General features: G+C 35.4%; 1 pseudogene; it reads left to right on the top strand.

Annotated features, from left to right (window-relative positions):
* The first annotated feature begins 21,828 nt into the window (after positions 1-21,828).
* On the top strand, positions 21,829-21,956 carry LOC123849037 (U4 spliceosomal RNA; annotated as a pseudogene).
* Positions 21,957-26,993: the final 5,037 nt, after the last annotated feature.

The following is a 26,993-nucleotide window of genomic DNA, read 5'->3' as shown; positions in this document are numbered from 1 at the left end:
AAATAATTATGGTCATCATAAAATTACTATAATTAAGTCATTTAGTTAGTATCATTTTTTCCTTAAGGTCTATTTTGTTAGATATTCACATAGCTATAGTCGCTTTTTTGTTGTGCTTTGTTAAAAATTAAAATGGAAAAAATAACTTTTTCCATTCTTCTTTTTTTTTAAAAGATTTTATTTATTTGACAGAGAGAGACACAGCGAGAGAGGGAACACAAGCAGAGGAAGTGGGAGAGGGAGAAGCAGGCTTCCCACTGAGCAGGGAGCCCAATGCGGGGCTGGATCCCAGGACCCCGAGATCATGACCTGAGCCTAAGGCAGATGCTTAATGACTGAGCCACCCAGGCGCCCCAAATTTTTCCATTCTTGACTTTCTTCATGTCTGTGTCCTTCTGTTTTAGATATGTCTCTTGTAAACCACACACAACTGTCAGCAAATGTAGGTTGCAACCTCACCATAGATCCATAATCATTCCCAGTACATGGGGCAGTGCTATCCACCATGACCCCCTTCATATTTGAAATACAATAGCAAGCCCTGGAGAGAAAATCATGTCAGCTGCCACCACCATAAACTGCTTTTCATTCGTAGTAATGCATGTGATCCCTACAGCAAACTTCCTTAGTTATTTCTGACAGGTATAATTGTCTACATTTTATTGTTGAGTACAGGTAAATAAGTTTCCCAAGGAGACACAAGAAGGAAAACTGAGATTTGAAACCAATAACTTCTATTTTACAATATGTTATTTTTTTAAAGCATTATACCATTTCCACGTATATATTTAGATTAAATTAAATGTCCAGCATTATGCAGGCTCTTTTGGATCCATCCACTTACATTTTCATACTTCCATCTTCATATCTGCTTTGATAGATAATTTAAATTAACACATTTTCCTAGAAAGCAAATATATAAATATGAGGAGGAGGGAAGATACAGAAGGGACATTCAAAAAATATCCTTCAAAGGAAAACCACAGTGTTGCTTACCCTAAAATATGTGTGTGTGTGTGTGTGTGTGTATTTACATACTAATTGCCGGGCTTAGTCCTATAGCTTTTACATGCATTGATTCATTAAAATCCCATAGCCACCATATGAAGTGGTGATTTATATTATTCTTATTTTGCAAGTGTGGGAACTGAGGTAGAGAGAGATAAGGTACCTTTTCCAAGGTTTTATAGATAAGGTTTTAGCCTGAGGCTTTGTGTTTCAGAGTCTATGTCCTTGACCACTACTCTAAATGATTTTTACCTCACAAGGGATTTTGAATAGAAAGTATTTGAGAAGATATTATTTATTTCAGAAAATCTATTAATGATTGCAGAGAACAATATTTGTTCTCAAAATATTCCTTATGAAACAAAGGCTGACTTATTGGGATATAACCTCCCTAAATCTTTTTTTTTTTCTCTGATTTCTTTAAAAGACTAAAGATAACACAATATTTATGAAACATAAATATGTTTACTAGCATTTCTTACTCAAGGCACTATGTCTAAATTTATGGCTAACAGTAATTCTTTAACTCTCTCTTGCAATTGGTAAATTTGAGTCCTAGAAATAAAAACAATCTAATTTTTTCAACAATGAGTTTACTGGGTATTTATCACTCAATCATTGTCTGAACTCTAGGAATTTAGCAAAGAGCAAACCAGTCAATAAAATCTGTAATCTAAAGGGATCACATTCTAGAGTAGATAGTAGATACTAGGGTAGATAGTGAACAAATAAAGAAGAAAATATATATCATATAATTAGATGGCTACTAGTATGTAGAAAAATAAGGAAGGCAAGCAGTGTAGACAGAACTAAAAGATGGAAGTGAAGCTGAAATTTTAAGTTGAGGTAATCAGGGAAAGCTTCATAAAGAAGGCAATCAAATCAACAGAAAGAGGTAAGGGAGACATGTCTGTGTATTTGGAGGGAGAATTCCAGGCAGAGGGACTCATGAGGCAACAGTCCTGATGCAAACAGGTACCTGGTGTGTTAACAGAGATTAAGAAGGTTGATTGGGCCCATACAGAATAAGTATATGCATCTCTTCTCTCATTCCAAGATTGGCCAATTGCAGCTCTCACAGACTTAAGAGAAAACAATGAGTATTTTCATTTTCAATAAAGGACTACTTAAGACACAAGCTTCTTAATGCTTCTATATATTTTTTTTCTATGAGACACGAATATATATTTTTAGTTATGTAAATTGAATTTGACTGCTCACAAAAGCTAATTATTTAACTAAATACATATAAAGCACATTACTTTAAATTTTTTCCAACCATTTGTTTTGCACTTATTTGGAATATCTTTAAATATAGCTATCTCATTCCATAAAATCTACTGTTTTTTACCATATGAAATGCATTATAAATGTAGCTACAGGTAAATATAAATTTTTAAAATAAGTATTTTACATTGGGTAGACATTTAGAATATATTTTGAAGTTATGTTTAATAGGGTAATTTCTGTATCCATTGTAATTCATACAGAAGCTGTATAGAATCAGCTCTGTTATCTTGCAAGCTTATATATATAACCTTGTCTTCTATTGGCTTTATCTTCAGTGGAGTTGGTGCTAATCTCTTAAATTTCTCTTAAATTATTTGGAAGTACTAATCTGGGAGGAATATTTTAGAGGTCTAAATACTGTAGACCACACAATTTTGCTTTAGATATTTTGAGCACATGATTTAAAAAGTTTTGTAGAGATGTTGTGAAAGATACTTTTTTAGTGAATGGTATTTAACGTTTCCCATTCTTACCTTGGAATGATATTTCTTATACACAGGGAAAATAAGGTTCTTTGACAAGAACTGTTTGGTTTTTCTGTTTTTCTTAGGCTTTTACCTAGAATGGTTTGCTAAGGGCTAGAGAAAAGTTGATCAAATACAAGACTATTTCATAGAACTTCACAAAAGAATTATGGTTATTTGTACTAAAGTAGTATCATCAAAGAATGGAGATAACAGGACAGATTCAGGCAATAGTAACAAGATAGTCTTACTTAATAAGGTTTGGTCCTTCTACATATGCATGGTTAGGGAAAAATATGCTAAAGGATCTAGCATTATTCAGATTTCTGCTTCAGCAACCTTGAGGACATTGGTGACATTCTCTGAGATAGAAAACAGGAGAAGAAATTCATGGGATAAAATTTTTTCGAGTTTTGAATATATTAAATTTGAGATGCCCTTGAGCTATTAAAATGCAGGTAACTAGGAATTTGTTAAAGCTGTAAAGAAAGAAAAAAAAAAGGAAAGGAAAAATAAATAAAATGCAGGTAACTCGGTATATATGTCTTGAGATGGGGAGGAAGATCTCAGATGAAGATTCTTCTTTTGGGGCAGTCATCACAATACAAATACAGATGATAACTGAAGACACAGTGGTAAGAAATCTCTAAGAATGTATATGTGTATAATTTCTCTCTAACCATACATACACAGAAGGACCAGTCCTATTAAGACTAGTGGCTGAATCTGTCCCGTTTTTTCCATTCTTTGTGATACTATTTTAGTACGGACAACCATAATTATTTTGTGAAGTTCTATGAAACAGCTTTATATTCGACCAACTTTTGTCTGACTCTCACCAAACCATTCTCTAAAATAATGCCAATGATTTTCTATTAAATACAAATTTGATCATGTCATACTTTTGCCAAAAAGTTGTCCATGCACTCCTCTCTTTGTCTAGAAAACTCTTACCACGTGTTTAAAATATGCAATTTATCATTGCTCTTTAGTTCACATCACAGACATTAGTTTTTTTTTATTATGTTATGTTAATCAACATACATTACATCATTAGTTTTTGATGTAATGTTCCATGATTCATTGTTTGCGTATAACACCCAGTGCTCCATTCAATACATGCCCTCTTTAATACCCATCACCAGGCTATCCCATCCCCCCACCCCCGCTCCCCTCTAGAACCCTCAGTTTGTTTCTCAGAGTCCATAGTCTGTCATGGTTCGTCTCCCCCTCCGATTTTCCCCCTTCATTTTTCCCTTCCTACTTTTTTTTTTTTTTAATATATAATGTATTATTTGTTTCAGAGATACAGGTCTGTGATTCCACAGTCTCACACAATTCACAGCGCTCACCATAACATATACCCTCCCCAATGTCTATCACCCAGCCACCCCATCCCTCCCACCCCCCACCACTCCAGCAACCCTCAGTTTGTTTCCTGAGATTAAGAATTTCTCATATCAGTGAGATCATATGATACCAGTCTTTCTCTGATTGACTTATTTTGCTCAGCATAATACCCTTCAGTTCCATCCACGTTGTTGCAAATGGCAAGATTTCATTCCTTTTGATGGCTGCATAATATTCTGTTGGATATGTATACCACATCTTCTTTATCCATTCATCTGTCGATGGACATCTTGGCTCTTTCCATAGTTTGGCTATTGTGGACATTGCTGCTATAAACATCAGGGTGCATGTACCCCTTCGGATCCCTACATTTGTATCTTTGGGATAAATACCCAGTAGTGCAATTGCTGGGTCATAGGGTAGCTCTATTTTCAACTTTTTGAGGAACCTCCATACTTTTTCCAGAGTGACTGCACCAGCTTGCATTCCCACCAACAGTGTAGGAGGGTTCCCCTTTCTCTGAATCCCCGCCAACATCTGTCGTTTCCTGACTTGTTAATTTTAGCCATTCTGACTGGTGTGAGGTGGTATCTCATTGAGGTTTTGATTTAGATTTCCCTGATGCCGAGCACTATTGAGCACTTTTTTCATGTGTCTGTTGGCCATTTGGATGTCTTCTTTGGAAAAATGGATGTTCATGTCTTTTACCCATTTCTTGATTGGATCATTTGTTCTTTGGGTGTTGAGTTTGATAAGTTCTTTACAGATTTTAGATACTAGTCCTTTATCTGATATGTCATTTGCAAATATCTTCTCCCATTCTGTCGGTTGTCTTTTGGTTTTGTTGACTGTTTCTTTTGCTGTGCAAAAGCTTTTTATCTTGATGAAGTCCCAATAGTTCATTTTTGTCCTTGCTTCCTTTGCCTTTGGCGATGTTTCTAGGAAGAAGTTGCTGAGGCTGAGGTCGAAGAGGTTGCTGCCTGTGTTCTCCTTTAGGATGTTGATGGACTCCTGTCTCACATTTAGGTCTTTTAACCATTTTGAGTCTATTTTTGTGTGTGGTATAAGGAAATGGTCCAGTTTCATCCTTCCGCATGTGGCTGTCCAATTTTCCCAACACCATTTGTGTTTAAAGTATGCAATTCATCATTGTTCTTTAGTTCACATCACAGACATTAGTTTTTTGAAGAAGACTTTATACCAAATAAGCCTGGTTTGATTTCTCCAATCGCATTGCTTATCACCATGTGATAACTATTCTCTTTCTCCGGCAGATTATAAACAGTGAAGGAAGGAACTGTCTTTTTAACCTTTACAGACAAGGCTGAGCATAGTGTTGCATTCAACAAATACTCTATATTTGCTGTGTTGAATTTGTTCTCTTATAGCAGGCATAGTTAATAAGAATATATGATTTGAGTCCTATTTTTAATCAGGCAACACACTACATTCTACAGAAATGTTGGATATATAATGAAGTGTTAAATTGCTGCCCTCAGGCAGTTTGTGGTCTAATATTAGCCCTGGAAGGTATAAAATCATGAAAATAATGAACAATAAGCCAATTGCTTATTACCAAATACATAATACTGGGAATAATTTTTGTAAGAAGTCATTGGGGCACAGACTGTAATAATTCTATAATGTTTCTTAAGAAGAAAAAGCCCCAATTAAGTCCCCTTTCTTGGTTTGGCCTTTCTTGGCCTTCTCATGATAAATGAAAATTAGGTATGCAATTTGAAAAACAAGCAGGCATTTTAGGAATAAACATGTTCATTTACATTAGTTATTCAATGCATGCTGAATTTCCCTGTGTTCTGTACTGTACTGAATGTTGGAGACATATAGCCGCTAGTGTTGAATAGTTTACAATGTAATGAGGAAATGAGACAGACAAATTTATAATTTAAAGCAATATGGTGATTATGATAGCTATATGCAGATGGTAAGAGTAGGGATCAAGAGTAGTTTGAATATGCATGAATCTCTGATATATTGCGGGAAATGAGTGGTATTATGATGATGTGGGAAACTGAATAAAATTCCCAGGTTTTACCATTATAATAATATCACTTCAATTTTATAGGTATTTTCTGTTATCCTCGAGCATAAAAAAAATTCTAATCAAAACAATATTAACTTTATTATTTGATAAAGCATAGTTATATTGAAAGTTGCTGTGAAAATAAAGGAATTATTTTTTAATTATTTGTGAATAATTCGATCTCATAAATATTTATGGTGTGGATTATTCCTTCAGTAAAGCTTTGTATTGCATGTGAATTTCTTTTTTCTTTTCTTTCTTTTTCAATCATTTATGGCTATGAAGTGAACATATATTGACTAGAAATTAAATATCACATGGGGAAACTTATAATTTTAGTGATTTAAAACTCTCCTAATAATTTTGCCGAGACAGTGAGATTTTTAGATCATAAACAAAATTATTAGTAAAAGAAAAACTTGTAGGAATGAAATTTATGTGATTATAGAGACAGATCTTATGAATTTTCCAGTATTGTAAAATCGCTTTTAAGATCACAAATACGTGGAGCCATCTAAAGAGGCAATTTTTTCCCCCCCATGTTCTTTTAGTGCTTTGAACTTAGAGCAATTAGCTTAAGTTAGGTTTCAGTCAATACTGAAGTTGCCGTTTTATGTAAAACAATTCCAGATTTGTGCCAATTATCCCCCTTTGGGGCATAATTAAGAACAAAACCTTATTCAACAGTTAATGTCAAAATTTAAAAACAAAAAAACAAGAATGAGTAATGTCATCTGCTAAAGAAAAGCATATTTCACAGTAGCTCATGTAGGCAAGGAGAAAGTGTTTTCTTTCTTCACAACCCTGAAAACAGAGGTGAATAAGTAGCATTTCCCCAGGAAGCAAAACCAATCTGCGGGAACTTCACAAGATACACGTTCCTGGCCGGCAGCCCTGCACGTTGGAAATGCTGAAGCATGAGCTGGAGGTCATCCTGCTAGCAGCAGCCCATTGGAGAAGGCTATGGCACAGTGATATAGATTTTCCTGCCAAAACCAATTACTGTTTAACACCTCCCTTGACCCAGGGACAATTTCTTCTCTCCAAAGATTAAAAACTGGGATCAACTACACTGCTTTCAGAATATTAAATTCCAAAGAGTGACTCAGATGAGGGAACTATTGAACGGTTTAGTTACTCACGTGAGAATCATCTGGTAGCAAGTTAATAAAGTAATATAATAAAAAGATGTTTCCATCAAGGGACACCAGGATTAATTCAGACAGCTTTCTTGATATTTCATATAAAATGTGTACGGATATCTGCGATTCCATTTATACTTTGCAGTATTTTCATGTTGACAATTATTTTAAAGCAATTATACCTCAAATGTAACTGAACTTACATTTCAGTTAATTATACACATTTTCTGTATTTTTCAAAATGGTTTCCATGTGACAAAACTGAGCGCATCCATTGCCTTTATTGTTCTCCTCAGGCCCCGACAGCTTTAGGATATATCGTTCCCACAGAAATTTCATCAATGGCTTGACTCTCCACCGTGTGACTTTAAGAATTGTCCGTTTTTTTGTTTCCTTTCTCCTTCTAGTATCTTATATGTACTCCTGAAGAAAGCTGAGAATTTCTTTCTTCTGCCATTCCCACTTGGCACATAATGTTCCCCTGGAGCAAGGGTTTGTGCCATTTCTACCACTGCCTTTTCATTCAGTTCACCAATTGCTCTGCGCGGTTGGGGAGCTCTTGCCATCCCACCGCCCTTAGCACCGTCCCTCCTGTCCACACTGCAGCTGGGGATTCACAGGGCACCATTGCTGAGCACATTAACTTCATTCTTCTGAACAACGAGTAAAGGCTCTGCCTAAGTCGGGTTGTATGATATTTGCACCAGAACCGCTCACCCCTGCACGGCCATCAGAGTACTTACAGAAGTCAATGCACACTCTGTATTGGGCTTTCTGACATCACTTGACTCTGCTTTTCTAGGCAGCTTCTGAATATTGCAATATGGCTGATTCTTAAGTGGAAGATGCCACTTGACTACAGACTGCCACTGGGCATATTATTTATCGCTGTATCTCCATGGCAGGAATATACTAAGCACCCAATAAATATTTCAGGAATTGACTTAATTTATTTCATCTGCCAAGACTCACTGTTCTTCTGAAAGTGGGGAAATAATTCCTCGATCTTTATTGGATACTGTTTTGTAGAGATATCAGGGTCAAAATATTAGGGCCCAAAGGGGTTAGGAGGACAGACCTCTCACTTTACACAGGGACATCTCGTCACCAGGTCATACAACTTCCATTAGGGTAAATGGGTTAGTTTTTGTATTGCAATATACGTTTTAAGTTAGTTTTATGGAAGGGCATAACTTATTTTGAAGGGATTGATATATACACAATTCCTGGTGCAGGAAATACACAAGATAAATCTGGAGCATCCTGTAACACCAGAAAATCAAGGAAGCACTAGAAAATAAAAACAAACAGCCCAATTCACAATGATGACTGTGTGTCAAGGGCATATGGGAGCTAACTGAAAGAGCCCCTAGTGGCCAAACCTGGAAAAATTTGAGCAAGAAATAAAGTATTGGATTATAACCCAAGGTATAAAATAAATATTTATGAGTCCATACTGATATAAATAAATGCTTGAATATATAAATAGGTGAAAAGACACAAATTTCTCATGCAGAAGAATTCCAAGTAGCTTAGGTAGGTACACTGCTCTCAGGGTAGTAGAGAGAGGTAGTGGTACTAATTTCCTACTCTTTGAAGTATGGGCTGTGCAGAAAGCTTCCCTTCCTAAGAGTTAAAGGGGTGGGGTGGGAGAGGGAGGAAACTTTACATTGGAGAAAGCTGAAAAACATTGCTTTAGCCAGATGGTCAAGATCAACATCTTCAACAAGTCATGTTCCTAGCATATCATGTAATGAAAATGGCAGTTTATCTCTGTGCTCTTCTCCTACCTCTAGGCTCTTGTCCGTCAATTTGGGCAAGCCTTGGAGGTCTTCATGCATTCTTTATAGTATACTTACATCCAGTCTCTTTAGTTCTTACAAGTGTTTCCAAATATGGTCTAATAACGGCCAGCTACTCAGATAATAACATTTTAAAACTCTATTTAAATTATATAGATAGTAATCAAATAAGATGTACCTCATATTTCATACCTAAACTAAGTGACGATGAATATTCAAATTGGTAGCTATAAACAACTTTTTGTCTATTTTAATTTCCTTATTCTCAAGCACCGTTACTTCATGTGACCTCCAGTCTATGTACAGAAATAAGAAAACATTAACATAATATGGTTCTTTTTAAGTCTTTAGAGTATACTTTTGAAAAAAAAATGTGTGGGTTTCTTATCATAGTGTTCTAGTAATAATCTGCTGGTGCTTTAAAATAATAGCTTAATGTAAGAATTATAGGTATAAAAATTATAAATATTCTTTAATATCCTCCCAATGGCAAATTTTTTCTTTGTTATGTATTGAGTTAATAGGAATAAACTTGACTTTCTAAAAGCATAGGAGAAGGCATGGTCCCTGAACACAGAAACTTATTTAAATGTAGGAGGAATTTGAAATTCATATTGAATGGCATGAAATCTTTTTATTACTGATCTTTGATGTATCATAAATGCCCAGTGCTTATTAGATGCTTTCTAACCAGCCTCTTACTTAATTTTTCTGTTTTACTTTATGCAGGTATATTTAATATTTTCTCCTGTGAATGAAAATCACTTCTTTAAATGTATCTTGGGAGCGCATACTTAGGACTTTGTTTTGCATGCTCAATGGCCATTACTGGAGCCCAAAATTCCCTCTGTTTTCAAAACTCACTCTGTGTCTGGCTGCCCCATGGAATGTTGAACACACTAACTGGCAAAGGCTAAGGCACTAATATTTAGCTACATCATATTTACATAAGGACCTTGTGTAATACTGGAAAGAAAGCTGCCAAAATAAAACCCTCAGAGGAGGGACTTTTCTATTCAATTTCCATATATATGACATCTGGGAACATATCATAGAGAATGTTAACATGGGAAACACAATTTTCTCCACTATAAACCCAAGAGCAAATTGTCATAAAAAGGTCATCTTTAGTCCTGGTGTGACTTCTGTGAAATGTGGGGCCAGGTAATTTTTACTAAATGAACAATGACCATGATTGGACACAATTTCAACTTCAACTAGGAGTTTTTCATGCAATCTTTCAACCTTTCCAAAATCTAGAGAAAAGAAGTTTTTAAAATATATATGACACTTTAACAAAGATCATTGACTCAAACTAACAAAAATGCATTGAATTATATATTCCAGTTTTTAAATTGTTAATTTTTCATTATTTTCTTTTTCATCACCTTTTTTTGTTGTAAAGAAAGACCAACCCAGTGTCTTCATCTGCTGAAGAGCAGGACCTCAGTGTATTCCTAAGGATTGACTGTCCACGAAGTGAAGGCAATGGTCAGGTTTAGAGTCATGATTCAATATGATTTTAATCAGCTTACTTAATTTTATTAAACTCAGACTCTGCACTTGAAAATAAAAATGAATATGTCACACACATCACAGGTTATTGGGAGAATTTGAGTAAACAAATTTTTCTAAGCTCTGTAAAATACTTAGTACAATTTTGTTTGTATTCAATTCTATAACTATTTCAGAGGGAATCTGGAAGGTGTAAATAAAGTAACATCTGTGAAAATACTGTTTCTATTAATAATTTATAATTAATGTTATTAGTAAAAGTAATAAAAGTTATATAATTAATTATTTCCATTAATAATTTAGATGAAGCAGGATCAAACTCTGTTTAATCTTCATTGGAATGATAACAACAGTAACAAAAACAAAGGCATAGCTAATAATAACAATAATAATTATAATAAACACTCAATCATGCCTACTCTTTACCTGGTGCTTTTCTAAACATTTATATATATTAACTAACTTTCCCAGAAAACCCTATGTGTTAGTACTATTATAATTTACTTTTTTTTCAGAACAAGAAACAGAAGCACACATGTAGGTAATTTCTTGAAGGTCAGCAAGTAAATGACAGAACAGGTGCTCTGAACTATTGTGTTACGTGGTTGCTCCTGGAAGTCCATCATATCTAAGAGTATTTCATGAGAACAACAACACAACATTTTAGGAAAAAAATTTCTCCTATTAGAAAATAAATTACCCAACAAAATACTATCGTGTAGTCAGTATTTTTTTAAAGATTTTATTTATTTATTTATTTATTTATTTGAGAGAGAGAGAACATGGGCCCACAGGCATGCAGGAATGGGGAGAGGGGTGAAGGAGAGGGAAAAGTAGACTCCCAGCTGAGCAAGGAGCCCCAGGACACTGAGATCATGACCTGAGCCAAAGGCAGACACTTAACTGACTGAGCCACCCAGGCACTCCTCAATATTTTTTATTTTCTATGATTAGTTTGTTCGTAAACCATTTTGCTGTGGAGTGCAAAATTGACTTTTTTGTTCTCGCAGCTAAGAATCTCATGCTTATGCTTAATTAATATGGCTTTACATATCATTTTCTGAATCCAAATAGTACAAAGATAGCTTTTTTGCATGCTAATGGCCCTGTTAATTAAAATTCAGTCCATCTCCCAATTTGTCTTTGAACCTGGGGCAATTTTTTCATTCGTCTATGTCTCATGAAACCTGGATAATTAGTGGTAGAGTCATGGTTTAAAGGTTGGGGTATTCCTTTCAGAAAAAAAAAAAAAAAAATTGTACATGATTTAAAAGATGAAGCTTACATAAAAATTGCCTTCTTATCACCATGTGTCTGCATAATATGTGCTGAACAATAATGCAGTCCAACTTGCCTAATTATCTCTAAGACATTGAACAGCTTGCTGTGAACACCAAACAGGGTGCCTGCATTTCCCAGAGCATCCAAACAACTACATGTGGAATTTGATCATGCAAAGTGCTTCTGAGTTAGGTAAAACACCAAACCATTGTTCTCTCACAATAAATCTCTATTCCTGGAGGTATTCCCCCATTCATCATTCCATTCCTTTTAATGCTCTGCTGCGTTCCGTGCTTTGCTTTGTTTTGTATTCCCAGCTGCTATTTAGTTCTTGGCTCTGACAGCTGGATTATGAGTGGTATTTGAGGTTAATTAAATCAGTGATGAATTTTAAATAGAGGTACAAAATTAGGGCAGCAAGACCTAGAAAAAAGTCAAATTTACTGAGAGCTGTTTAGGGGAAAATGAGTACGATGCTTCAGTTAGGGAGAGGAGCAGTGCCTTTTGAAACTGTCCAGTTTATTCAGGGAACTAGATTGTCTACTTAAATGGAGAATCTGTCATTCAGTTACCATCATAGACAACATGACATCAGGTTAGTGTAACCATTTGGACCACATAAAGTATTTAAAAAAATAGTAGCATAATTTCTGAACTTTTGTTTGTATGTTTTGGGCATTATTTTTGACAAGAGTTAGGATGCCACATGGGCAAGCTTAATACAATTTTCTTCTGAAAATCACATATCAGAATGAAAAGCACAAAGCTGTATTCATACAGAGCAGTGTTGTTTTATTCATAGAGGAAGACAAGATGTTTAGAAGTAGTTTAAAATTATCTAGACTTTTCAAAAAGCACCATTTACTCAATCTGTTTTTTCAAGTAGAAAATCTTTAACATATCCTCTTTTCCTTTTTGATCCTACACAACCAATGCTGCTCTCTAGTCTAAATATTTTTATTTTTAAATTTAGATATCCCATTCAATGTATTCTAAAATTGAAATGTTAAATTTAGATTTTACATTAACTTCATCAGTCTCATAAAACAAATGAAAATGCCAAATCTCTGCAATTATTGACATGTGCAGGGCATTGTAGTGATGTTCTCTAACACAAGGCTTACTCATTATCAATTTTATCTTCCTTTATTTGACAAAGGATAACGTGTATATGACAATATTTTTAAAGAAAGTGATTATTTATTTTAACTAATTTTCATTTATTAAATGAGATTTAACAGCTTATTTTATATATTCCCACTACACATTCAGCTCTATGTGAAATTCGTGATTGCTATAATTCAAGCGGGAAATTCTGCTTTCAGCTGTGAGTGACTGACTAAAACTGTACGACACTCCCACAGTAAACACACAGAAAGATGGATGAGATATGTAAAACCACCCTATTCAAGAAAAGGACAAAAGGGCAGAGCTGGACTGTGATCCCTGCATAAACAGTAAAAAATAGAATCAGCCTTATGAATGTCTTTTCCCAAACATGGTGCACAAAGATGAAGCCAAACAGAGCAGAATGATTTTGTAGAACTAAGGGATGAATTAGGAGTTCAGGGATGCCGAGTTAGCTGAAGTCTGGGAAAGTGCACTGGAGTGGAGAGAACTAGGCCAAGAATGTCTCCAAGAAACCTGTAGTGTCCTCTAGAACATGATGCATCACAAAAGCATGGGGTGAAATTGCAGAGGGCAAGCAAAGAATGAAAGGTGATGAAGCAGGAGTGTCCAAGGGCTCATACATGGCTAACAGACTCCCAAATTCTATCAAGCATGAATAGAGAGTTGTCACTGAACCCTTGTGACATTTAAGAGAGACTCAAGCAGGGTCACCACCTTAACAGTAGGGTTAATCTGGCTCTATGGTGAAAGTTCGATAAGATCTACATTAACAGTGTTTGCAAGCCTCAAAAATCTGGCTAATTCACAAAGAACTTAAATGTCTACCCAAACCAAGTCCAACGCTCTTTAAAGGAAGACAACAAAAACTACTAGTCAATAAGATGACATTCACATTGTCCAGCATCCAATCCAAAACTACAAGAAATGGGAAAAAAGGGAAAAATATGCATAACTGGAGAAAAAATCAGGCAATAGAAATGGATGCAGAAATTCCAGAAATTAGAGAATTAGCAGGCATGACTTGAAATTGCATTTGTAACACATTTTTCATCATTTTACTAAAAAACAAAACAAACAAAAAAACAAACCAGGGGAAGGAGACAAGGAAATCCAGGCTTCCAGTTAGGGAGTGAATCAGTCACAGGTATAAAAGGCACAGCATAAGAAATACAGTCAACGGTATTGTAATAGTTTTGTACAGTGACAGATGGTAGTTACACTGTGGTGAGCACAGCATAATGTATAGAGAAGTTGAATCACTATGTTGTACACCTGAAACTAATGTAACATTGTGTGTCAACTATACCCCCCAAAATAATAAATAAATAAATATATAAATAAATGGAAAGATATAGTTGTCCAATGAAGCACTCCAAAAATTGAAGTGCAATATGTCTGCGATGGCATTTAAATTGAAAAAGCCATGACTTGCCTCCAGTCCTCCTTTTATTTTTTAAAGATTTTTTTTTTTAAGATTTTATTTATTTAGGGTGCCTGTGTGGCTCAATTGGTTGAGCAACTGCCTTCGGCTCAGGTCATGATCCTGGGGTCCCGGGATCAAGTCCCGCATGGGGCTCCCTGCTCTGCAGGGAGTCTGCTTCTCCCTCTGACCCTCCCCCCTCTCATGCTCTTTGTCTCTCATTCTGTCTCTCTCAAATAAATAAATAAAATCTTTGGCAGTTGCTCAACCAATTTAGCCACCCAGGTTCCCCTCCAGTCCTCCTTTTAATTTTAAAATATCTGGCTTAACGGAAATCTTTATTAAGATTAGAATGCTGTCTTGTCTCCACTGGACTGAAATGTGCCTGACTTTTTATGGGTCTATCATTCAACAACAATGATGCCATTTGGTTGACCACACAGTGTAGATAATATTTTCCAAAATATTATGGAGATATTTTTTAAGGGTGTTACAAACATATAAAGATGCAGAGATAAATACCTTCTTTTTCCATATCATAAAATGAATTTTATATTTCTGAGTATAGAAAATATTCATTTTATATCTGAAGCTATGTGGTTTTATTAAATCAAACACAAAAGTCATTGACATAGTTAATTTAAAATTCTTGTATTATAATGAGTCTTACTTTTAAAATTTCATATTACTTTCATGACAAGCATATCATAAGTGAATAGGAAACAAACTGAAGTACAAAATGGCTTCCATAGCTCTGGGACTATTGTGTCTGGACGTCTATCCTCCATCCTCTCTTCTCTATTCAAATAATTCAAAAATATACACCTCAGTTACCATGCAATATTATTAGAATATTATTGACTATGTTCCCTGTTCTGTACTTTTCATCTCCTTGACTTATTTAATTTACAACTGGAAGTTTATGTCTCTTAATCCCCTTCACCTCTTTCACCTGTCCCCCCACTCATCTCCTGTCTGACAAGCATCAGTTTGTTCTCTGACAGATGGTGACTACACTTGTGGTGAGAACTGAGTAATGCATAGAAGTGTTGAATCAGCATGTTGTACACCTAAAACTAATATAACATTGTATGTCAACTATATTTCAATTATAAGTGTTAAAAAAAGGAAAAGTAAACAAATGCACCTCAAGAAATATGGCTGAGAACTATGCTTTGTTCTGGGGAGAGAACAAGAAATAAGACTAAATTTTTCTCCTAAAGAATATCATAATACGGTGTTTTCATTTGTCTGTGAAATCCTTTGTGTACGTGGAAACCTACATGCCTATGAGTGAGGGGGACAATAAAAACAAAACAAAACAAAAAAACCAAAAATAAAGAGGCTAAAATGCATCATTTCAATCAAAGTCAGCAGAGGAAGAGTTTGATTCTAAATGCTAGAACTAGGGAAGTCTTTATGTTGGGTGTAACGTTTGAATGGAAACTTGAATCAGAAATAAAACATCTTTAGTTTGAGTAGGGTGAGAAGGATCAAGCAACAGCATGGTCAATAACCAGAGATGTGGAAATGCATAGTATTTTCAGGGGGACTAGGAGCACTTTAAATGTAATATTTGAGGCAAGGATTTGCCATGCTACTAGAAATGAATTAATTAGAATCAAGCTTTGGAGGGTCTTAAATTATTTGCTGAAGAATTTGATCTCTGTTTTCTAGGCAGTTGGGACCATGGGGATATATAAGACGGTAAGTGACAAAATCAGATCTGTGTTAGGGAGGAAAAATATGATGGAAACATAAAGGATGAATTGGAGAGAAAAGAATGAGTGACTTGGGAATAAATTAAATTACTCTTGCTATAATTCACATAGAAAAAAAATTATTGAGAAGTAGTTGAAGTCAGAATGGAATATTGAACCAAAAGATTCAATGTCATTTGTTTGAAAGTTTAATTCAGGTTTGTGGCTGAAATGGCACATCAATATGAAGACATATATTTGTTGCTTATAAATGTATCCTTTATTGTTAAATTTTATTTTATAATCTAATTTCAAATGTTTATAATTTATAATCAATTGACTGCATATTAATAATACATTGTTTTATTCAGTGTTGAATATATGATAAGATCTACATTAACAGTGTTAATGTAGTGTAATAATAGATTATTTCATAGATTAAAATAAGATCTTGTGGTTTATTTGTAAGATCTTACACACTAAAAATTGCATTTAGAATTAAGGTTGTCTTTTTGAATTACATGTGCGTCAGTCTGGCAGCTGAAATCAGCAATACATTTAGCCTTTCTTTTCATGCTTAGTCTTGAAAATCTAGCTTTCAACTGAAAATACGTTCCTGTTTAAATCCAGGATTTAGCATTCTTCTTCTCTGCAAATGGTCACTAACCTCTTAATCAAGGTAACATTTCCTCTTCACTTTGGTTCTTTGTTTTGCACCTGGTGAGGTTCACTGCTGACAGCAAAGCCAAATACAAAACCATCTGTCAGGCCCCAGGGGAGTTTGTTATTACTCACTGCATCCTCACGGTGTAGGGTCAATACTCCAACAAGATATGACTGAGTAAATAGGAAGAGAAATTGTCTCAAAGTAGAAAATACCAGCTGTCAATACAATCAATAACAAAAGACGAGGGAAGCAGTCTCAAGAGGCTGTGTTGCCACTTGGGAATTGATTCGTTTGCATCCTGAGGAGGTGTTTTAACTGAAGAGTAGCATTTGTTAGAAGTGGCGTCATTTCATAGTATCTTTCCAGATATAGTTTATAGCCTCTCAATCACTTATTTCGGCATAGGTGGCAAATTATATTCAAAAGGAAGGAAAAATAAAAAGATTTGTCTTCGTATATGCTGCGTACTGTAGGTTTTGGGTATAATCAGTAGAACATTGGCTCATGAGATCATTAATTCTAAATGGAACCAAGTTAAGTGTTAAAAAGGCTCCCAAGACTTAGGAAGGAGGGAGAGACATTACATAAACGGTAATAAATATTATTTTCTTTGTCCAGAAATACAATAACTTATTGCAGTATTTTAAGACAGTTTTCTAAGAAGAAATAATAAAATCTACCCAGTATGGTTTTTTGAAGATTTATTTATTTATTTTAGAGAGAGAGGGCATGTGCACAAGGGGGGTTGGAGGGGTTGAGGGAGAGGGAAAAACAGACGCCCCCCTGAGTCAGGTGCCTACGATGGGGCTCCATGTGGGACCCGATCCCAGGGCTCTGGGATCATGACCTGAGCCATAGGCAGACGCTTAAATTACTGAGCCACCCAGCCGCCCCTAGACTAAAATTTTTAACTTCTTTTCCTTTTCCTTTCTCCTTGTTCTTGACCATTTCTATACTACACAGTGAAATATGCATGATGGTAGGCATTTAAGTATGTTTTCTTCACTGCTGCATTTTCCACTTTTACAATATTACCTGACAGATAATATACTCTTAATAACTATATGTTGACTGAATGAATAAATGGAAGCTTAGAGCATCCAGAAATGAAATTTGATATATAAAGGAAGTTTAATAGAACAGTTTACAGCCTGAAATAATAATATAATGAAGGTAGATGCAAGGAAGAAATTTTGATCCTTATCTCATGCCAAACACCAAATTTAACTCTAGGTGAATTACTCGGTTCATATAGAAAAAGAACAAAAAAAATAGAGAAATGTTCTTAAAATGTCTAGCTAAGGATAATTATTTTTTTATTCAAGAAGGCAAATGTAGGCACTTGAAATAAAAATGTTATAAAGAAATTTAAAATAACGTAGAAGAAAATATTGATTGATTTGATTATATGAAATATGTACCAAATCTGTGTGTATATGTGGGTATATATAATATACACATATGTATTCATAATTCAAATTAAAACTGGATAAAAGTTCAATAACTTAAGGAAGACACTAAATGCCAAGAGATGAACTGGTAATAGACAGCAATTAATAAACAGGTTAGAAATACGTTTATAAAATAATCTCAGCAAGGAGTTGGTCAGGATGTAAATTTTTGGAATGGATTTTTTTTTTTTAAGAGTTTATTTATTTATTTGAGAGAAAATGAGAGAGAGCACATGAGAGGGGGGAGGGTCAGAGGGAGAAGCAGACCCCCCGCTGAGCGGGGAGCCCGATGCGGGACTCGATCCCGGGACTCCAGGATCATGACCTGAGCCGAAGGCAGTCGCTTAACCAACTGAGCCACCCAGGCGCCCGGAATGGCTTTTTGAAAAATAAATTATTTATCCTTATTATAAGACCATTTCATAGTATTCTTTTTTTTTTAAGATTTTATTTATTTATTTGAGAGAGAGAATGAGAGAGAGAGCACATGAGAGGGGGGAGGGTCAGAGGGCAAAGCAGGCTCCCCGCCGAGCAGGGAGCCCGATGCGGGACTCGATCCCGGGACTCCAGGATCATGACCCGAGCCGAAGGCAGTCGCTTAACCAACTGAGCCACCAGGTGCCCCCGTTTCATAGTATTCTTACCAGTACTAAATTCTTCCAGAAAAACAAAGCAGGATCACATGTGCACACACAGGCACACACTCACACACACAGATTTTTATCTGAAAGTAAAAATAAATTATCCAATTACTTTAATGAGCATTTCAATTATTACAGGAGTATACTATTTTCTATTTTTGTTATTCATTTCTGTTTTCTATTTTGCAAATTATCTTCTTAATATCCAAGATTGTCAAACTCTATCTTGAGTCTTTGTCTTTCTTACTAGGTCAAGAGTTACATTTGTAGCAGTCGGCTTGGTGTCATTCCTCAAATGGGCCCATGACATCTCAAACAAAACATGTTGGAAAACTGAAATCATTGTTTACCGTCAATGTTGTTTGCTCTATTTTTGAAACTTGACTTAAGCAGATCATCATTTTTAGTTATTCTTGTTTGCAACCTGGAGTGGTGATTCACCCCTCCCCCCTCTGCTACATAAATAAGCTAGCATATCCTGTCTCTTCTGCTAAGCGTGATCTCATCTGCCCACATACCTGCCTTGGTTCTTTTGCAGCTTGTCATTACCTTGAGGATTCTCTTGGTTACTTGAAAGGTCTTCCTTATTCATAACTGCTCTAGTTCTGCTTTGTCCTACATACATTTGCCAGAATAATGCTCCTAAAGGGCACATTTGATCATTTCCTGCTCTTGTTCCTAAACCTTCAAAATTATTTTATTCTCTAACTCTAACCCTCAATGTGCCATACTTATGACAGCAGTTGCCAACCTCAAACCTCAAGAACATACCAGATTCTACTCTCAAATGCAGTTAATTGGTTGTAGAGGAGTATCTGTGTGTGTGTGTGTCTGTGTGTGTCTGTGTGTCTGTGTGTCTGTGTGTGTCTGTGTCTGTGTGGTTTGTCTTTTTGATGTTTGGTGATCTCAATAAAAATCTTAAAATGTTAGGGTTATGTTTAGGGTTTGGATTAGGGTTAAGGTTAGGATTCTCCAAGTGCATTTGCATCTGCTTACCATTTGGAGGTCTCTCTGTTAGGGACCTAGTCTCCTTTGTTAGATTTATTTTCTGTTCTTTCTCTTCTCAAACCACAGTCTCCTCCATGGAACTTTAATATCTGCTGTTTAATATATATAACAATCACTGACTTTGGCAAAAATTTAGAAATGCTGTTTTCTGGGTTTATATTTTTAATGTTAAAAACTATTTGATCCTACTATGCATTCAGCTCTGGAATCTTTTTTTTTTTTTTTTTTTTTTTTTTTTAATTTTATTATGTTATGTTAGTCACCATACAATACATCATTGTTTTTTGATGTGGTGATCCACGATCCATTGTTTTCAGCTCTGGAATCTTAATTGGTTCTGCAGGCAGCTCTGGGGCCACAGGAACCAGGGGGTCTTCCTCTGGACAACTGACCTAATCAACATTCTGAGGAAAATGGAACTCGGGCTGCCCCCTGACATTTTCAGGACCTAGAGCACAAGTCCATATGGAAGCTCACATATAGTTCTATGGCCTTGATTATTAATTTGGATCACAAAGTTTATGTGGGTCTTGCTCTTTAAATTGTCTCATTTCTTCATTTAGGTTTTTCCCCCTTGAATTGAACTTTCATATTTTCTTACTATCAGAAGCATTATTCTTTCATGACTTAGTCATAATGACGTGTAGGATTAAAAATAACATATGTTGGGGCGCCTGGGTGGCTCAGTTGGTTAAGTGTCTGCCCTTGACTCAGGTCATGATCCCGGGGTTCTGGGATAGAGCCCTGCATCAGACTCCCTGCTCAGTGGAGGACCTGTTTCTACCTCTCCCTCTGCCTGTGTTTGCCTGCTCTCTATCAAATAAATAAATAAAAATCTTAAAAAAAATTAACATGTGTCCATTATTTCAACTTTGAATAAGTATTTATGAAAATGTAAATTAAAGTAAATGAAATATATATAATGAAAAATATTTTAGTTGTACTTTTAGTTGTCATTTACCTGTTAAATTATTAAAATTAAAATTATCATTTAAAAATAAAAAGCATGATACAACAAAATTAAAATGGCAAAAATTTTGCATAAGACTATTTTTATTTTATACATTCAATTAAATATCATTAAAAATGTTAGAAAAGTAGAACTACTTCCAATTCTATGCCCTAAAGTTATCCGGTTACTTTATAAAGAATGGGGATACACTTCATGAATGTTATCTTTACAGCACATATACAATTTCAAGAGAAAGATGAATTGTTTAATATTATAAATGTATATCAACTTCCATTTGCCACTGTTGTGAAAATCATTTCTAATTCATGAGTTTCTCTATCACAAATCACAAATGGGAACATCAAGATAAGCAAGAAAACAGATGTTTAGAGCTACTGGGAATCAATACCTAATTATGAAAGAATCTATTGCATTCTTGTTGTCTGAGAAGAAGGATTTGACAGATTAATTAATTTGTCTTTCCTCTTATCTAAGCACATCCATCACTCAAATCCTATATACATTCTGTATCAATATCTATCTTGAACATTGGCAGGAATACAATATACAAACTTCATGGCACCCAGATGGAAGTTGTATTTTATCTTGAGGTCATAAGGCTCTTGTCCTATATTGAGGACTGTTTCCTTATGACCTGGAAAGTGTTATCACTAGAGTGGGTGTTTAAATTTTACAGATGGTGCTCTATGAAGTGCTGAGTGCTAGACTCTCAATGAGGCTCTTGTGTATTCTTTCAAAAATGTATCTTTCTATTTGTGCTTGTAAAATGTGCCCCCAAAATGCTGGTCCTCTCTTGCTGGGGTGTGAAAACAGTATCAATCCAATTCATAGGTTTCACATAATCTTTGGATTATATGCTAATTTTTCATGATAACTTCATGACCTTCATGAGTTCTAAATTATATAAGGAAAAAAAATCTTATTTTAAAATAAATCTTGGCAGCTTTGCGCAGTGGCAGTATCGTAGCCAATGAGGTTTGTCCGAGGCGCGATTATTGCTAATTAAAATAAATCTTGGCAGAAGTAGCTAAAAAGTAGCCTTAGCTTTTCCTGGTAAAGAACCAGTGTTATTTATTATGGCCAGGTTGTCAAAAAGTATGTATGTATGTATCAGTTACTTAAGTTTCCATTGATTTGAACTTCTTTAGTTCTTATGCTCAGTAAATCCAATCCCTCCAAATTCTAACTTCCATCTTTACCATTTTGGAGTCCACATTCCATGACCCATTTCCAAAAGTAAATCTTGTGAGCATTTTAATTCCTTTGCTTTTTTCTACCTCTATCAGTCTTATCCCTGGAGAAAACCCAGCTGACATTCTCCTCCTGGTATGCTTGTAAGTGGTAAACACCTAGGAAAACAACAACAAAATGGAAAGTTAACCAAGCTTACTTTATTTATTTTTATTTTTTTTATTTTTATTTTTTTGAAAGAGAGAGAGAGAACAAGTGCAAGTGTGGGCGGGGCAGAGGGAGAGAGAGAATCTTATGCTGGCTCCAGGCCCAGCACACAGCCTGATGGGGGGCTCCATCTCAAGACCCTGAGATCATGACCTAAGCTGAAATCAAGAGTTGGACACTTAACTACGTCACCCAGGGGCCCCCAAGCTTACTTTATATTAACAACCAGAAATGTCAAATCAGCAAACAACATTGCCCATTAATGCTCCACATTACCCTTATGTGTTTACTTCCTCACTCTCCAAAGCTACTGGTTTACATTCAGCACAGAGTCTGCTTGAGAGTCTCTCTCCCTCTTCCTCTGGCCCTCTTGTGTGTGCTCTCTCTTTCTAAGCTAAATAAATAAATTTAAAAAAAAGAAGAAATCCAGAATTTCAGACCCTGCCTCAGATCTACTTAATTGGAATCTGATTTTTAACAACATCCATCCTCCATGCAATTTATGTGCACATTAAAGTTTGAGAAGCCCTGATCTATGTAATCTAACTTTTGCCTATCTCTCTGGGCTCATTTATTAGACTTCACCTGTGGTCCATGATGACCTTCCTTTCCCTTAAATCACCACATTCTTTCTCTATTTTGATTCTTTGTAGTGGTTGCATTCACCGTCTCATGATGCTTTCCCCTAATTATCAGTGGCTGGATCCTCATTCCCATTCAGGGGTTTGGCTGAGTGTTATCTCCTGAGACTGCTGGGATACAATTTTAAATGGGTCTCTCAGGGTTCTGCAAGTCTTGTCTTCAATTTTCTTCCCCTCTACCTTCTCAAAGATGTTTGTGTAGTAAACGACTGTGCAATTACAGAGAGTGCGCTCCATTCTGGAGCAGAAGACAGGTTTGTTCCCTGTCCGGGAGGCAAATAAAAGTAATGTCTCTCTCTGTGCAGAAGTTGGAAAGATTCACTAGAAGCCCACTTTTAAAAATTGGGGTTTCTCAAGCTTAATTCATCTGTGCCACAAACCCACTGTTAGCATAGCATCCGATTGGGCATGGTTACGCCTCAAACCTTCTCGGACTTGGGGGCAAAAGGAACTGATTAAACATGAAGCTTATGCTGTCTATTGTGCTATGAGTAACAAAACCCTTTGCCTTCTCCCTTTATCCACAACTGTGGGCTGAAACAAATGGACTTTGGAAAAAAGGAGAAAACTAATAGGGGATACACAAGTTCTGTTAAGGAAGTGGAGCCCTGAAACTAAGGTGGCCAGTGAAAAAGTGAAACATCATTTCCACACAGCAATACTAATGTAACTGCCGGAAAAAGTTAAGATAGAGTACTTGGGAGTTACCTTTCCTTCTTTTCCTTTTAGAACATTTCAGATGGTTTTGAACAGTTAAACCACACCGTTTTGATTCTTCTTCTTTTTTTTTTCATCCTCCACTATTGAAACTAAACTAAAACACTTAGGTGAACCACATCAGAGTATGGAATGTACAAAAACACCAATCAGTTTTTACCTCATTACTGCTGCCTGAACAGCTTCATGGTTCTGGAAAAAAACAAAAACAAAACAAAAACAGAACTGCAACTCTTTATTCTTTAATGGGTTCTAAATGCTTGGGAGAAAAATTTATAATGAATTATGTATTCCTCTGCATGGCCAAACTCTGAACTTTTGGATATGAAAACCTCATTATTTCAATATCTTAATTAACAGCATTTCTCAAGTATAAACAGCAACCATTATTAAATTCATATTGCTACTCAATTCCTACAATATAATTTAAAACACATTCATTTAACTAGCATTTCTGACAAATTTATTGTATTTATTAGGTCTTTAAAGAATTGCAGCAAGATAATGTGAGAAAACCCACATCAGGAGAATTATTCATAGAGAACTACTAGACAATAAATATGACAGGGATTGCTAGTTATTGTGTTAAACTTAATGTTCCTTGTTAACATGGTGTCAAATTGTATATTGTTATTTTGTTTCATATACATTGACCACCATTAAAAATAAAGTCATTGCAGGAAAAAACTAAATGTAGCTGAACTTATAAAATAAAGAGAGGAAAATGGTTTATTCACATTATCTTGTCACTTAAATTTCCAGTATTCTCAATGTGAGTCATCAGTAAGATATATCTAACAAACATGCTACTAAAATCTCAAAGTAGTGTGATAGAAGTCAAGCATCTAGAACGAGGGAGGTTTTAATTCTGTTCTGCTCTTTACTGGCCAGACCACACATGCTAATTTATTCAGCTATAGACCTATATTTTAAGAAATATGATGACATCTTAGAGAATACTGAAAAAGGCAAGAATATTCAAAATCTTCAAAGATTGGGTAATGGAATTAAGAATATGCATCCTATACAAGAGAAAGCTCACAGTTATCTTCAACTCCATGTGGATAATTGTCATGAGGAAGCTGACTTGTTTTGTACTCCTGGCTGGAATTTCTGAGTTGTTGACAGGACAGTAAGGGAAAAAAAAAAAAAAAATTGCAAGATTAACATTTTATCAGAGACTTAAATAAAGTGATGTAACAGGCCCTATCAAGATCTGGATGATCAAGAACACTACAAGATACGGGCACAGCAACCGCAGAATAGGGAGGCTAAAATGAGAATAAGGAAGTGAGAAAAAAGCAAGATTTTATACACACAAAATATGCTATGCATATACGACTGTGTCAACATTACATCAAGGAAATAATTATGAATTTATGCTCTTAAAATCCCTTTGTCAAAGGAGCATTCTAGGCACTCATATGTCATTTATATGATGGATAATGATTCTAAATCTAACTTTTTAAAATTTTGATTTAGTAAGAAAAACTGCTTCTTCAGATTTATTTCCAAACTACATTATTGTCAAAAAACAGTAATAATCAGTTTAACTGAAAGTTACATGGACTGACACTCAGAAATGTTTTTCCATAACAATTTAGGAAAAATAATTATAACACAGGGGCCCTGAGTAGCTCAGTCAGTTAAGCATCTGCCTTCAGCTCAGGTCGTGATCCCAGGGTCATGGGTTCAAGCCCACATCTGGCTCCCTGCTCAGTGGGGAGCCTGCTTTTCCCTTCCCCTCTCCCCCTCACCCCCACTCATTCTCTCTTTCTCAAGTAAATAAATAAAATCTTTTAAAAAATGATTATAACATAAATTTATGCTCTGTGTATATAAGCAGGACTTTGAAAGTCTTAACAGTAAAAGTATCAGCTGGCTATTCAAAGGCAAATTATCTGCATTGCATTTTATCTTCAAATACTTCTTTTGTCAAGTTCTGGTGACATGTTATCACTGATTCAGGATAATTTCCTTCTACAGATGTCAATCATATTTTATGGTCCCAATAGTATTTTTCTTGGTTATAATTTCTGATAAAGAGAATCTTAAAAATTCAATGTTAGGTCATTGTCATCTTGTGAGAATTGTATTTAAAATTTTGAAAAACCAGGGGCACCTGGGTGGCTCAGTTGTTAGTCATCTGCTTTCGGCTCAGGTCATGATCCCAGGGTTCTGGGATCTAGCCCTGCATCGGGCTCTGCGCTACACAGGAAGCCTGCTTCTCCCTCTCCTGCTCCCCCTGCTTATGTTCCCTCTCTCGCTGTGTCTCTCTCTGTCAAATAAATAAATAAAATATTTAATAAAAAAATAAATAAATAAAAATAAATAAAATTTTGAAAAACCAGGAAACACACCAATAGACATTGCGCAACTTTTAAAAGTTGAGTTGAAGAGTAAGAGTTGGAACTAAAGTCTTCTAGCTCAGGGTTATTTATACTTTTAGACAAGCACTTTTCCTAAAAAAGGTCTTACTGCCAAGTTGAAGAAACTGGTCAATTAATAATAATGGCAAGCTTAACAAATAACACTAAATTATGCTAACATATACAACCTAATATATTCCTCCTCAAATTTTCAGTAGGATTTGACTGTGTAACTTTCTCTTCTATTTGAAATTATGTTCTCAGTTTTCAAGGTCTTAGGTATTCAACAGTCTTCTTCTGATTTATTTTTTTCCAATTTCTCTTACTCTTTCATCTTTTTAATCTCCCACTGGAGGGTTTTAGACTTGCTTTTCAGAATGCACCCACTTCTTTAAAAATGCATTTTTCACATGGAACAATTCTCTAGTATTTATTTCCAAGACTGACTGATTCTTCACAATTCAGACTTTACTCTGATTAGAGTAGATCTTTTGGAAAGGTATGTGTGGGATGGAAACTAGAGAAGCCTGGAAACATTTGCAAAAACACTGTTGAAAATTTGCTAAGTCAAACAAAGTTGAATTAATAGAAATGTTTATCAGAATTGAAGAACTGATATTGTTTAACTACTACGGCTATGGGATAAAACTAATTTCTGTTTCAAGACATTTTTACTTCAATTTTTTTTTAAATTTCAAGATGTAGGGGCACCTGGGTGGCTCAATTGTTAAGCATCTGCCTTCAGCTCAGGTCATGATCCCAGGGTCCTGGGATCGAGCCCTGCATCGGGCTCCCTGCTTGGCGGGAATCCTTCTTCTCCCTCTCCCACTACCCTTGCATGTGCTCCTTCTCTCCCTGTCTCTATCACTCTCTCTGTCAAATAGAAAAAACAAAAATTCAAGATGTTTTCAAGGCTCTTTATTTAAATTGTTAAAATATTAAGGAAAGAGAATAAAGAAAATAAGACATTAGCAGAAGATG

This window comes from Mirounga angustirostris, unplaced genomic scaffold (assembly GCF_029215605.1).
Source record: "Mirounga angustirostris isolate CCGP_5_RB_7025 unplaced genomic scaffold, mMirAng1.0.hap1 SCAF_2, whole genome shotgun sequence".
Taxonomy (NCBI): domain Eukaryota; kingdom Metazoa; phylum Chordata; class Mammalia; order Carnivora; family Phocidae; genus Mirounga; species Mirounga angustirostris.
The sequence above is the reverse complement of the archived record's forward strand: the minus strand, read 5'-3'. Positions and strand labels throughout refer to the sequence as shown.